Source organism: Larus michahellis, chromosome 6 (genome assembly GCF_964199755.1).
Source record: "Larus michahellis chromosome 6, bLarMic1.1, whole genome shotgun sequence".
NCBI lineage: Eukaryota > Metazoa > Chordata > Aves > Charadriiformes > Laridae > Larus > Larus michahellis.
In genome coordinates this window covers 3,679,871-3,695,430 of record NC_133901.1, presented here as the reverse complement: position 1 = coordinate 3,695,430, position 15,560 = coordinate 3,679,871, and the positions used below count along the sequence as shown (strand labels likewise).

At 40.2% G+C, this 15,560-nt stretch overlaps 1 protein-coding gene across 2 annotated transcripts in view; it reads left to right on the top strand.

Moving 5' to 3' along the window:
- NAALADL2 (N-acetylated alpha-linked acidic dipeptidase like 2) overlaps positions 1 to 15,560 on the top strand; it is a 503,786-nt gene that overhangs the window by 121,040 nt on the left and 367,186 nt on the right. The gene's annotated exons all lie outside the window — the stretch shown is intronic.

Below are 15,560 nucleotides of genomic sequence, written 5' to 3'. Positions count from 1 at the left end.
ACTTCTGTAATGTTACCAGAAAAGTTCTCCTATTTACAATCAAATTAAATAATTTTAAACTACAAATAATTGCTGGCCAGCTTTTGTAAGGAATGCAAGTGGAATATATTCAATGTTTTCAGCATTCTGTTGGAATATCTGCCCGTGTTTTATGAAATTTCGGTATTAATAATCTGTAACACGTTTGATTCCATTGGAACATTGGTTAAGAAAACTTAAACTACCTAAGTTGTGTTTTAAAATGATGCTTTAAATCAGTCAGTTTTGACACCTTCCTCATATTTTTGCATGGGTTTTCTTTAGTTTTCTTCTACTGTCTCATACTGTAGTAATTTTGGTTGGGCTTTTGCTTTTCTTATGGGACTTACACACAGAAAGTCATGGAAAGATCAACCCAGAGCAGACGAGTTAAAAAGTTTTATTTTTTTTATTAGTATTTTTATTTTGTTGTGTACCGTGAACATTGTTTGAAAGTGAGATTCTGATTCCTTTTCTTAATTATTGACACAGAATTAACGTCTCGTCCTTCATTTTGGCTTCTGTGCTGTTTTGTTTGCTTTACCTAATACCCTGTCTGAGATATGGGGACAATTTATTGTTTAAAGCATATGAAACAAGTGCATGGTGTGTAAGCAGGGAAAAAGGGGCACAGGTAATGTATTTGAGATCTCATTTCCTAGGTTGCTTCTGTATTTAAAAAAACTCAACAAAACTATGTGAAAATATATTAAGCAATGCAATAACTGCATACTAGTAAATACAGAGACAACAGCTGTGTTTTCTGGGAGTGCATGCCGCAACTGGAATTGGGAAAAATAAAACTTCATTGCAGGTTTGGGTAGAAATGGAAAACAATGCTAATGTAAAAATCATCTTTTTTTGTTTTTTTTTTTCTCAGTTGGGGAGAATAAGATTTTGCTGCCTTTACTCTCTCTGGAAAAATATAGCTCGTTCTGTTTTTGAGGACTATTGCATAGATAATTCAGAGAGGCAAACAGCCATGAAGAGTGTTATTCCACACTAGAAGTGCTTTATATAGAGAGTTACTTACAGTAAATATTTGAGCTAACTAGTTTGGAAAAAAGGAAGAATTGATTGTCTGAAGCACAATCATACGTGTTGCACGTGCCCTGCTGTCAAAGAAGGTGTGCCTGGCCAGAATCGGAGCCTCAGTTGCTATAGATTTTGCAGAGTGGTTGTTAAAAACTAATGAGATGTGCTTTATCTGCAGAGGGTCGTAAGCAGATGTGGTGTGTAAGCGTCTCACTGGAGAGGAGGGGATGGGAAATTACGGGTGTGCCGAACCTGGGCTTCGTGTGTACGTGCACGGGGCACGGTGCAGGTGGATGGAGGAGGCTGAGCTCACCTAACGGCTGCTCAGCACCAAAAAAAGCCGTCGTCTTCCCGTGCTCTGTGCTCCTTCGTGGGCTGATTAACGTTTTTTAAGCAGCAGAAAGCTGAGAAGTCATAGGAAAAAATAGGTAGCTTTCTGCTGGCAAAACCGTCAGGTTAGTAAACTGAATCAGCTTATCCTAGCTTCAGAAGACGACCACAGCTGGCACAAGGAAGGCAGCAGGTCTGCTGCCTACAAAAGCAATAAACGGGTGTAGGAATATCATGTTAGTGACCATTTTTTTGTCAATATGCCCCCTCATTTGTCAATAGGTGTGTGAGTAGCAAAGGCATTTGTCAGCCTTCCTGTGCAGAGACTCCCCGTTCCGCCTGGCTGGCGAGATGACACAGCGGAGTTTTGTGGCATTGCAGGGTCCAGGAGGGGACGGTTTGCCAACTCCTGGTGCTCGCGGGGACAGATGTCTTGCCACTCGTGGCGTTTTAGGAAATGGCTGTGCTGCTGTATGTGGCAGTCCCACGAAGTGAGGTCATTTGTTAGCGTAGTATTGCTTCTCTGTAAGATATACATACATATATATCTCTCTCTTTATATATACATATATATTTTTTACAGCTCTTCTATTGGAACAATCTTTAGGGATTGAAGATTCACACACAAGATTCTTCCGGGCTCCTCTGTATTTGCTGGGGTAGAAGATACTTCAGAGTCCAAGTCCTCACTGGCTCGAAGATCCATCACTGTATTGAATCACTGTGTTTTATACAGCGTATTTGTTATAAAAGCTCACATGTGTGGCTGGAATGCGAGCTGACCTACTTAAACCACAAATCTTCCCAGCTGTGCTCGATGTGCTAGAGATGAGTGTTCATCCTGCCGAAATCTAAACGCAAGGTCACCCACTTTAGTGTTTTAAAGAAGTGCTTTCTCTGAAAGGATAGAATAAGGATAAAATGATGAATTATTTTTTTTACAGCCACTTTTAATTCCCTGTATCAGATTTTTAGACTCTGCTTTCTAATGTGATCTTAGAGTAGTATGACTTCCTTCTTAGTTGTGCAAGATGGAGTTCGGTATTAGTTAGCATTTATAGCATTAGCTCTCTTGCCAACAAATATTAGGAAAACGCTTTTCGTTCCCTCGCTCTTTTGCTCTCCTTTTTTTAAGCGGCTTACTTTTGTCATTCAATTTATCTTTTGCTTTCAATTATAACTACAAGATCCATCAAAAGAAGGGGTGGCAGAAATAAATCGTGCAGAAATTTTTAAGTAAAACAAACAACATGTTTAAAAAGCACTCGTTTAATTCCACTGCTTTTATAAATAATCAAGTGGATTGAAGGGCAATGAAATACTTACCCTTTATACTAGATCTTTTGTGCGCTGCATTACTATTATGTGCAGGCCCAGATTATAAAGTGTCATCTTCCACGCACCAGTCCTTTATACTTGTTTACATAATTTGATTTTGTTTAATACTGAAAAGACCAAATTAAAAGGAAAAAGGAGAAGCTAATTCTTCTTTTTTCTGTCTCCTACAAACTGACTTTGTACTAGTGCGTCTGTAGCTTTGACTGCTGTGCACTCATCTTTCAGCTGCTGAAGTCAGCTTGAGTTGTTATTTATTTTCTCCAGACTCATCTATATTTTCATTAAGTAGGAAGTCTAAAAACACTAGAAGTGAATCAGGAGGCCATTGCTGATTTTGATTGCTACCGTTTTTTTGAGGTTTGGTTGCTAAAGCTGTGTTGAATGAAATCCGAGGAGCAGGATCTGATTAGAAAAAGATATTTAAAGAAACTTCGGAAACGATATTTTGACAAAGCACCTGTTCTCTGCGGAGGGAAAAATACCTCTGCTGGGGAAAGCTGTCACAGCGTTCTTGTTTCGGCTTCCCAAATCAGGACTTTGAGAGTGCAGAGAGACATTGAGTTGTTCCTTATGGCCATAAAGCTATCAAATGGGGTCACAAATTGCACCGCAGTCTTAGATCCCCCTCTGCTGTGTTCCATTTGTCAGTCATGTCAGGACTGAGAGGTCTCGGGGAGACAGAACAATTATCCATAATTCAGGTATTGCGAAAAGTAATGGATGTTTTATTAACAAACCAACAAAAAATAATGAGAACTCCATGGATATTTTGAACTCTTGTTTTCTTCTGAATACTAATGAATTCCTTTGGCACATGATTTCCTCGCTGAGCAAGGGATCAGGGAAAGCCTGAGCTACGCGTTAAGTCATTTTGCTGCAGCTGCTTTTGAAAAATGAGATTTTGTTCCTCGTGCAACAATCCTCCAACAAAGTGGCCAGGAGGGTGAAACACCTCCTGTTGGGTCTTTAAGGCCTAAATCTTAGTTCTGTCCAGTCCACATTAGTATGTCGCAAGTTACAGAGTGGTGGTTTAGAGCCTTTTCTGGTCTTGTTTAAAAAAACAAAACAAAAACAAAAAAAAAAAACCCCACGTTTTTGAACCATTGATATTTTCTTAACAGAAGGCTCATTAAAACTAGATCTTCTGACCATAAAATCAGTTGTTTCTACAAAGTGATATTTTTCTGATGGCAAGTAGTTTTCTGGCAAAAAGTTGTAACAAGCTGTAATTAGTTCTTAGAAATAAACGAGAACAAATATACTTACTTTCCCATAAAGCTCCACAGTGGTGATGTTTGCCTCTGTATGACCATTCTCGTCACATCTCCTTGTAACTGGTGAAAACCTGTTCGCAGCAAGTAGACTGGGAAATAAAACTCGGACAAGGCAGAGGAATGTGGGATGAGAAGCTCATCCATAATGGAGTAAGTCTTTCTTGGATTTTGCTCACTGATCAAACTCCTTAGTTGGAGAAAGGAAAGAAATTTAACTTAAGTTCCTGTGAACTCCACACTTCAGCAAATTGGGCTCAGCTCTGTCCACGCACTCTCTGCCTGCTGGCACTCAGCTGCTCGTTCGTTAGTGCATCATTTGCATAAACTGAAAACCTGCTTCACTGTGGGTTTTGAGACTGGTTATCCTTGCTTTTGTATTTAATCCATTTTACTTGTGGAAAAAAATATTTTTTTTTTCCCCCATCTCCTATTTTAATTGAGGTTGTAGGCTAAACAACTGCTTGTAATTTGGAGGCTAACCAAATAATGCTATTCTTTTTATTATACCCTTTTCCATGGAAAAATAAAATAACTGTGTTGCTCTTTAAAACAAACAAGCAAATAACCACCACCACCACCAAAAAAACCCACCAAACACCAGCAGTATAAAAAACATCAGTACCTGCCCCTCTGTTTTTATGAGGGAGACGGGATTGGCACTGTCTTGATTCTCCTAGCGTACCTACCATTGTTGAAGATTTAATAGAATCATAGAATGGTCTGGCTTGGAAGGGACCTTAAAGCCCACCCAGTGCCACCCCCTGCCCTGGGCAGGGACACCTCCCACCAGAACAGGTTGGTCCAAGCCCCGTCCAACCTGGCCTTGAACCCCTCCAGGGATGGGGCAGCCACAGCTTCTCTGGGCAACCTGGGCCAGGGGCTCACCACCCTCAGAGTGAAAAATTTCTTCCTAATATCTCATCTAAGTCTACCCTTTTCCAGTTTAAAACCATTGCCCCTTGTCCTGTCACTGCACTCCCTCATAAAGAGTCCATCCCCATCTCTTCTGTACTTGAAGGCTGTTATAAGGTCTCCCCGGAGACTTCTCCAGGAAAAAAAATAAAAAAATTTCTTTTTTCCTTTGAAAAATGCCAGTCTATCACAAGTAGTCACCAGAAGAAACTTTGTGGACTGCTTCTCTCCTGTGATGAACTTTAAAACGTTTGGTTATCAACTCGCGTGCTTTGACGGAGGCTGGCTCAGAGGCTCTTAGGGACTTGTGTAAAGGAACTCTGCGTATCCCCAGTGCTTACACTTCAGTTCTAGGTAGGATTTGTATCATCTGTGCAATTTCACGTGTAATAAGTGTAACTCATTATTCACATTTTTGAAACATTGAAACTATATTCTTTAGGGGGGAAAAAAAAACCCAACCTGATGAGTCTTTGTATTACATTTGTAGGGTATGTAGCATAATACGCCTGGGAGTTTGAAACATGTTACCAATAAAGAATGACAACAACTGTTAGCTGCTGATATTATTTTTTGCATTAATTCTATAAAATATCCAAATTCTTGAGTAGAAATGGGAGTGTCTTGAAAGCAATTTACGGGAAACCTTTGCTTTTCCAAAGGCTTTCAGTTGTGAGGGCCTCTCTCTAGGTTTGCAGAGCTACCCTAGAAACCTTGTGAGAAAATTCGTATCCTCTGGCAAGTCTTATTGCTGTTGGTGAAGAGCGCTCTGTTGCTAATGACATTGAGCTTAGGCTTGTAGCCATCCGTGACATGGGCGGTACGATGCAGCAATCTCGTTGGCATAAGATCGAGCTTTTTCCTCTTGTAGCCCTGGTCGCTGTCATCATCAAATTATGTTTCCATTCATGGTCTGTCAAATGCGCTCCTTAGAATCAAGAAACATTGCAGTTGCTGTACTGTAAATATACAGAATAACTTTCTCTTTTTTTTTTTTTCTTGTCGTCCCCCTCCCCGCCCCGATAGCAGAACAAAACCACCACATTTTCACATTTGGGTCTTTCTAGAGAGAGTGAATGAATTAAGAGTTCCTCCTTCGCAGAGCCCTCCATTTAAATCGTTGCACGCAAGGGAGCACAACAAACAGTTTTAGGAGAACATAAACCCAAGCTAGCCGTTTCTCACCATCAGATATTTGTTGGAAGAGGGAGTGTGAAAAATCTTGAGTTTCAGTCCTTTTTGCGCTATTCCCACTTGCAGGCTTCATTTCAAAGGAAGGCGTATTGTCAGTACTATCACTCTCATCTCTTGAATTCTTAAAAATATTTAAGAGTTAACAGAAGGTGATGTGAGAAAATGCTAGAACTTAAACTACAAAATAACTTTGGTAGGTGCTAAAAGCCTCAAATGAGAATCTTACCCTTTAAGGAAAGTGTTGGTACTCAGCAGCTAAGAAGAAGAGTTATTTTTGTTGCCTTAGACTTCTGTTTTCTTTGGAATTAGTAGCGCTCTCTATGTGGGGGAGAACCTCACGGTATACAGTGTTTAAGGTAAAAACTAATCATTATGATTTCTCCCATGTTTAGAAGTTACAATAATGTAGGATGTTTAAGGATTTGTGTCTTTCAAGAGATGGACAGTTTGTGTTTGGAGAGGGCAGAAATGCTTTAGATGATTCTGTCTCATCAGTTAATTTGCAAATATGTATTCTGCTTAGCTCTGCAGAACTTCATTAACAAATAAATTTCTTTTTCTTAATTTTGTCTTTTAAATATAGAACAACTCAAGCTTGCTTGAATATAGAAACTCAGCACTAAATCTTTGTGTTCCCAAGTTTGACGGTCAAGGAGGAGTTTCCGTATGGGCTTCTCCACTGTCCCCAGAAGGAATACATCCAACCAAGGTATCGGTTCCCAAAACAAACTCATAGTAAAGGGTGCACTTGCCGTAGTGGCCTTGTTTGAGAGCTGAGATAAAGAAAGATCAGTCTCCAGATATTCTTCCTTCTCCTGTGTTAGGTGAGGTTAGTCAGCTTTGAGCTTCAGGAAGCTGGTGCCGATCTCCTCTTGTATTAGGGACCTGTGGGAAAAGCAGGAATAGGCATAGTCAGACCCTTGAATAAAGTCTCAATATCTGCTCTTGTGTGCTCATGTCACTAACTGTACTGCTGGCTACTTTCAGGAAAAGCCACTGCGGTTTGTCACTCTTCGAAGTAATCACAAAGCCAGCAAAGTTCTTATTATGCATTTCTCTGCACACAAAAATATCCGAATTTAGTCTCTGTCCTTAAGTAGAGGAAGCTGTGTTAGAACCCAGCTGAAAAAGATCTCCATCTGCTAAACCCATGTTTCAGTTGAAAGTTTCCTTCATACTTTCCAGTGGAAACCTAGTAAATTTATTCGAGATGATGTTCAGCATTGGAACTGGAAGTCGCTGGGTGTCTGCTGGGCAGCTGGGGAGATTCCCCAGGCGTCTGCTGGAGTCTCACCCCCTGTGCTGACTCTGAACTGGTCACGGACAGCAAACTGGGATTCTGGGAGGGATGAGCCTGGTGAAGTCCAGGAACCACGGACTGCAAATTTTGGGCCGTGAGCTGAGATTGAGGATTATAGGGGAAAAAATTTAGCAAAAGCTTAATGTAAACTAATGGAAATAAAATAATGAAAGGCTTGTTTTACAAACATAAAAGTTCGTTTTGTTTTTCTCTTTACTTTTGTGATAAAGAGCCTTTTCTGACTGGGGAACAAGTCGATTAACCCGACGAATGTGATAATCAAGCAAGAGTAAAGCATGAAGTTTTTCCTTGTAAACTCCTTCATTTTTGTGAACCAAGCGAGAAGTTCTTTTGGAATTCCCTGCTCAGGTGATTGAGGTTTGGGATGTCTGATTTACCGTCACGAGCAAAACTCAGATGCTTTAGCTTGGCTAAAAGCTCGTTGCGTGCGTGGCTGAGAAGGTGCCTGGTGTACGCAGAAAAAGTTGACAATGAATCACTAAAGGATATAATTTTTTTTTTTTTTTTTTACTTCTGCCCATGTGATGATTAACTTGAGGAGTGTTACTGTCTCTGGGGACGTTCTTATTCCTAAGTAAGACTTTTGTTTGAATGAGCATAGTTTGTTTCAGAAATTCTACTTTAAAAGGTACATTTTACCTAGCCTGAATTATCTTGAAAAACTATCTTCAATTTTTTCCTGTTTTTCTGTTCTAATAAATAATTGTTTCTATACTTTAAAAAAAAAAAAAAAAGGAAGAAAAAGACAAGACCGTTTAGTTTTCAAAATAGACTTACTTTCTAGTGGATTAAAACAATTTCTGATGCTATCGATTAGACCATTTTTAATGTAATGTAGATGAAGGTTAACATTGTGACTGAGCTCTTTTAGTTTGTCATTATTTGTTCCTATAAAATAGTGCTGTGTCTTTGATTTTTGTCATTGGCAGTTGCAAATGTAAATGTTACAAACCCCCCCCCGCCCCGAACTTTGTAGGCAGGCAGGTGTACTTGTTCAACAAATTGATCACAAATATATCAGACACCTGTTATTTGATTTCACAGCAGAAAAGAGCAAATATTTTCTTAGAACTCAATCTGAAGTCTGTCTGGATAAGATTATCTTAATAGTTTGTGTCTTTGTGCTGGAGAAGGAGGGGAAGAGAAGAAAAATAACCTTTTGGTTTGTTTTTAAGCCTTTTCTGTTACACAGTTAAAACAATCTCAAAATGACGGTGTTCAAGTAAAGTGTTTTCTTGGAGGTGTGAAAGAGGGGAAGGGTGGGTTTGGGGCTAAGGCTTTGGGTTCTCTGCAGAGCTTTTGCCGAGGGGCAGCGCGGCTGCGGCCATCGTCCTGCTCCCTGGTGGAGAGCTGGGGCTGCAGAGTTCCCTTCCCACAGAGGTTGGCTTGAGAGTTATCGTTTAGTTTTCCTATGAAATGCAAATTCAGAGTATCTCTAACATCAGTTGCAAACTCTCTGTTGGCATTTTGACTCAAACACCTGCTGGAAAGAGGAATGTTCTTCAGATTTGCTGTCTGTGTGAAAGCGAAAGGAAAGGGGGAAGAGTCCAAGAGGAGACAAAGCAGCCTTGCCCGAAGCACATGGTAATCGAAGGAGATCAAAGGATATGATGTCAGTTTATAGAGAAACAGGTCAGGCAAGCCCAGGTAGCTCAGGAAGCAGGGTGCTAATTATTCACAGAAGAAAGTCAGGTATATGGTTACCGCGCTGCAGCCGGAAGTCAGGAGGTCAAAACTTGCACAGCAACCAAGTCAACTTGATAAAACGGCTTGACTCCTAACGGGGGGAGTTTGTCGTTTGCTAGAAATGGGGGAGAATGAATCTAGCATCCCAAGTCCGTCCCAGCAAGGTAAGCACGTGCGACCTGCCGGACGCTGCGCCGTTTGGAAGTCTGGGGCATTGTCAGTCCCTGCGTGTAGGAGCTTGTTTCGCTGTCGGCTGTTGCAGCCTGTGCTGTGCGTCCACGCGAGGGGACGTGTTTTTGCCTGTGTTTTGGGGAAAGGAGGAAATCCGCATCCCTCATCTCTGCAATATGCTGGTTTTTAAAAAAAAAAAAAAAAAAAAAAAAACAAAAAACAAACAAACAAAAAACCAAAAACACAACACAAGGCTGCATGAGTTTTAAGAGGGTAAAGGAAAGCCTGATAAGATCGTGTAGCTATTTCACACTGTATTGTCAACAAAGGTTGCTTTAAACTTAAGGTGATCTGTGGATGTTGAGGTTACGGTTCTGTAGCTTAGTTTCATGTTCTGCAAATATTTTTTGGATGGGGAATGCTTTGCACACCTGTTTTGCCCAAGTTGAGTACCTGTTGCATGGGAGCAGGGTATGGCAGGTGCATAAAGATGAAGGATATTCTCTCTGTTTTGCATTCGTGGCTTATTCAGGTTGTTGCTTTTTTTTTTTTTTTTTCTTCTGTGGGCTGCGCTAAGGTAACACCACCACGTGCATGCAGAATAGCCCTTAAAGCACTCGTGTGACTGTAAGAACAGAGTATTCTGTCCTAGGTGTTTTAAATTTTCAGTAGAAGCCTGAACACAACAGTCCATAAATCTTGCTTAGTCCTTCTTTTGCAACATTAATGTCAAGTTTTTGCTTTGAGAAAGAATGTTTTCCCAGTAGCCCTTTTTTCTTCCAACAGACAACTTTAACGTCCCAGGAAATATTATCTTCCTGCAGAATTATTCCATTATTTTATCTTCTTAGCATTCAGTGGTTTTTTTTCCCTGGACATTCAACCTGTGCTTTTCTTTTGCTTGACTTTACCAGTCTCGTCCTGGCCTGTTTCTCATGCTTTCCGTACCAGCAAGGGATAAAGCTTTGTATCTATTTTGGGTTTTGCAAGAATCCTCAAGCTATTGGAAAATTTGCAAATGGGTTTCTGAGAGCTGAAACAGTAACTTTCTAGTCACTGAGAAGCTGTATTACTATTTTTTTCCCCCGAAGTTATTCTTTATATACACGCAAGCGTGTTATACTGGGATTCAAACATGTGTCTCGGACCTATTTTAACTGGGAATAACTCTGTTAATGCCAGAGCAGATTTCTGTTCACGGTGAACATCTGTTACGCTGCTTTTTTTTGGTGTGTGATAATAAGTATGTACGTACTGCACAGAAAACATACACTAGCAAATTCAATTTTGATCCAGAACTTAATTTTGAAAAAACCAACAGTAACGTTCAGTAGTGTACGGGTCTAAACACCATTTCTGGCGTGGCAGTGAGAACATTGGTATTGTTCCGTTCTTCTCTTTCTTCATTCAGGATCTGACTTGAGCTTACAAGGGTTTGCTGTTCAGAAATATATCCAGCCTAATTTTGATCTTATTTTTCACGCTGTAAGTGATGAGCTAGTTCACTGCGGGCAATAAAATCGTATTGATAAAACTGATGTAAGACAATTTCAGGCCTGCTGTATTTTATAGAGGTCTTTTGGGAAACATGATTGTGATTCTGACTTAATTTGTGCCTCTTCTCCGTTAGCGTGAGCTTAGTCAAATGGAATTTCTCTTGATTTGCATTAGTGGAAATGGGACAAGAATTAGGGCTGCACCATTTTTTTAAAATCAAAATGTTCTGTCTGTACGCACATGCAAACACACACCCCCCCAGTATAATTTTTTTCAGTTGCCATCAATCTGATGTACTGGGCTATTTCCATGTGTGCTTGTTTTTAGAAACTGTTCAAAATAATTGGTGATTCGGCTGGTATTTTTTTTTAAGGGCGGGGAAAAAAAAAAAAAGGTGGAAAAATTAACATTACTCAAGATACCTGTCAAAACCACTGCTAGTGAGAGAACTTGCATTTCTTTTTATGTTATTTATTTTTAGAGAGCTTTGCGCTTGTATAAGTTACTAAAGGTGCCAGATTGACAGCCCTGGAGGCTGGCTTCACTTATTCATTAGGAAAAGAGATAGGGCCTGGGCAGCCGGTGCACAAAGCTCCTTGCTGTGCTGTTCCCACGTGTCTCAGTTCTGCTGTGAAAACCCCCTTTTTGAGGATCCGAGGGTTTCGGTCCTGTTCACTCCTTGCCTTTCCCTGCAGCATTTTCTTCTAAGGGCACAGCATAATGGTCTAGTGATGATTAGGTTTGCGCACTAAAGACTACGCAGAGACCTTTATTTGATTTCACCAAACAGCCGTCAGATGGTGAAGGCAGCTCGGGGCTTCCATCAGTCAGTAATTCTCGCCATCTGGTCAATCAGTAAATATAAGGTCACTCTGCCGTCACGGCAGTTTTGTTTTGCACCGCGTACAGTAAGCTCAGAGAATAAAATAGCTCTTGGTTCGGTTCCGTTGTTATTCTGCTGCTTCTGTAAATGCTTCAGACCTTCGTTTCTACGGAGGTTCGCAGCCTGGGTGTGACAACTGAAAGGAGCAAAGCCCAGAACAATAGGGCTTTGACTGCCAGCCGTGAATTGATTCCTCATTCAAGCGAGCGCACTCAGGGCCCTTCAAAAATGCTCTGCAACTAACTGAGGAATATCTTGTATTTTTGTGGTTTGGGCTTTTTTTGGTTTTATTGTTGGGTTTTTTGCTTTTAGAATCAAGATCCATTGCTTCACATGAGTTGTTGTTTTCAGTCTTCCTGCGAATTAAGTACTGTTTACTGCGGAGTGTGACAATATTAGCCCCAAAAGATGTAATTACTGTATATTTTAATTTTATGATATCGTACATGAGTTGTAATTGGTTTTACACTGTATTGTGTTGCTGGATGATCATAGTAGTTTTACTTGCTTGCTAAGTGTGTGTAAATATGAGCTCGCCTCTCTGACCCACAGAGGACAGAGTTAAATTGCCAAGTTCAAGTTAAAGCAGCTTATTTCAGTTTTCAGGAGGCACAGTAAGAGAGTAAGAACGAGAGGAGCATTATTAATATACTACCCACAAAAATTTGGTTTTTTTCAGGGCTCCCTTATGTGCTGTTTATTAGCATATGTAAAGCATTTTTATAAAGGGTTTAATTATATGTATCCTTAATATAAGCATATGATTAAATAAGTATAATATTTCTTAAAATAATTCCCAGCAAGTTCAGATCCCTTCCATAATTAATCTGGGCTTTGGATCAGCTCAGAAGTGTGTGTTCCTTAGGGTTTCTTCTTGTGTTCTGATGTCGATTTTTAGATCAATATATATGCAGTCACATGAAACATTTACAGACCAGGTCTAAAAGAAGCAACTACTATTTTTTGCTGAGAAGGGTGACAGGAAGATATCAAGAGCTTACATACAGAAGACGGCATGCTTGTGTGGGCCAGTAGGAACTACAGCCATAATGTCCTGAAAGTGAATTGCGGAACGGTGTCTTTTCAGTCTCAAGCTTCCCTTTCTTAATGAGAGCGGGCTTCTTGGCCACCAGGTCTACCTTTCTTGCTTCGCTATATGAAGGACAGTCGTCGTTCAGGTGTGTGTTTTTTGAGCAGGACTCTGAATAATGCTAATGAATGCTGTAATCAGCTGCAGTTATTAACTGGGGTTCTCTAACACGAGGTGGTAACTCTGAAATTCCATTGTAAAACTGCTTTCTCCCCGCTTTGCGTTCCATGACCTGAGTCCTCAGAATAGAGTGCCTGTTTGCTCTCTGGCCAATGATTAGCAGAACATCATTGGGTCCCTTCTTGGGTCTTTTTGAATAATAATAGTGAGGGTTTCCTGTGACAGCTTTTCTTACACAGATTGGCTCTATTCACCAACCAGGTACAGTAACAATGGGTAATTTAAAATAATTCATTTTATGCTGCCTCCTGTAGATTTTTGACTTTCGTTTCAAAGTGGTGAATCTAGAGAGCTGGAGAAGTATGTTCTGATCACTGTCCTGGTGCTGTGAAAAATATGAGATTCAAATAGTCCTGCAGAGCCATCAGCAGCTGGATCAGCACAGAACACATTTGACTTCAGTGTAGGTCATTCCAACGTTTTTCAGGTGCTTTTAACTTTTATTACAGGTAGGCTGTTTTTATTTATTTATTTATTTTTAAGCTTGATTTCCCAGTTTCTATGTGCTCATCAATCAGGGTTTGGGATTTCAGTTCTACAGAAATATCCTCACTTAACGTAAGCATATTAAAACTGACAAAACTGCAGAAATTGAAGCATGATAACAGTGAATTTCTCCCCATTGGTGAGAATCCACTGCAGAACTGGATATCACGCCCAAGACTCCCAGCTCCCAATCTGCTTCGTATTATTGTTGTTTTGCTGTTATAATCCTTTCCAGTTCTTAGAGGTATGTTGCAGATGATTGCATCCTAATATATATGCCTGAAAATGAAACAAGATAGCAACATCTTGATGCAATAAATAGAACTGAAATTGAAAATGTAGTAGATGTATAGTAAAAGGATGATGTTTGCAAAGTGTCCAAAAACTTTTCCTCATAATCTTGATCATAAAGCTACTTCAAACTTTGAAATTACACCAAATGCAGAAATAAGCTCTTGTCGGCAGTAGGGTCTATCAGATTCAGGTATTTTGGATGTTCTTCTGGAAGCATATTTTTCCAAAAGTTGACAGTTTTTCCCCCGGTACGTCATTCTTCAGGGTGTGGGGTAAGCGTTATATTTATCTTGGCTGCTCCCGTACCTCTTTTCTCTGAAGTATGTCACTCAGTGGAGAAAAGTAAAGAACTGAGGTTGACGCAGAGGGAATATCAATGTGGTTTTAGCAATTCAGGCAGAAGAAACCAAGGTTTATATAAAGTTCTTATGCAGATGTGACACTAATTCATAATCTAAAGAGTGCTCTGCATTCATAGAAGGTCCTGCCAAGGTCTCTCTTTCCTCCTCCTTCAAGTACTGGAAGTTTTCTGGAAGTGGCTGGAATTTTTTTCCACCTCTATACAGGGATTGTGTTCCATGGTCCTGGTGGAAAAGGTTGTTGGTGGTGAAGGGGTTTATTTTATTTGTCTTTTTCCTTTGCTTGAAAAAACAGCATCTCCACCACAAATGAGGCGGTATAATGCTGGGACAGTATCCTAAACAGCGTCCTGTCTTGCAGCGAGTTGTTGAGATGTGCTTTATAAAGACAAGCAAGGTTGCTTTCTTGATTGCAATATCATCGTGATCAGGGTATTTAGAATCTTTTTCTAAGTGTACTGTTGGTTTTTTGGGGGTTTGTTTTATTTGACACCCACCCACCCGGCCTGGTCTCTTAATTAGTCCCTTCAAATTTACAATATTCCTAATATTCTGCTAGATTTAGACATTGCGTGACTAATGGAGTAACGTTACATTGTAATATAGTAAGCTTCAAGTAAGATGAAAAAGTAGGATAAAGTAGGCTTTGCTGGAAGAATTCCTACTTCTCAGTGATCGTGTGTTGGGTGTCTTTTGTTCTTGGGTTGTTTTCTCTGTGCCATTGTCACTGTTATTTAAGTTGGATTCAAGCCAGTAGGAGAAATAAGTTACCTAGGACATCTAGGCCAAATAAAAAGGGTAGTGGCGCAGCAGCTGTGCAATATCGCACTCCCGTGTAGTAGGTAGTGAATTTTGAAGAATCTGAAACAGGTCATTGCGGATGCGTTCAAATCTGGAGACTTTCTTAGTTCTCCTGCTGTTCTTAGTTGTTCAGGGTGACTCTATGCATTTCCAGATTGTCCTAATCTATATGTTAGCACGTATCATATATCCCGAGGTGTATGAAGCAACTCTATATTAGCGGAAGGAACTTTTAATGAGCGTTTGAATAATTTTCCATGGCACTCACATGTTTCTAATCGTAAGGCCAAGCAGGCTGTGAGGGGGAGAAGGCATTCTCTTTGAATTTACCCTTCTGAAACTATGTATGAGTTGTTAAACTGAGAGCACACTGTGACGGCATTCAAACAAAACGCGATAGACGTAGAAAGTGTTTTATGTCACGGCATGTGCACATGCCTTGAAAAGAGGTGAAGCGCACCGTGTAAAGACTTCTGCACTCTCTTAGTGATGTTGCTTTTGTCATACGGGTTTCAATGGTTATTGCGAGCTGCCCTGGTCATGACAAGTAGTTAAAATTTAGCACATGTATGGAAGTTGTGGGTGGGTTGGCTATTTTAGCCTTAATTACTGAGGCAACGAGGCTTCTACAGTTGTGCTGTCTCTGTCAGAAGAACTTGAGAATGTTGAGGCAAATTTCGTGTATTTTGGA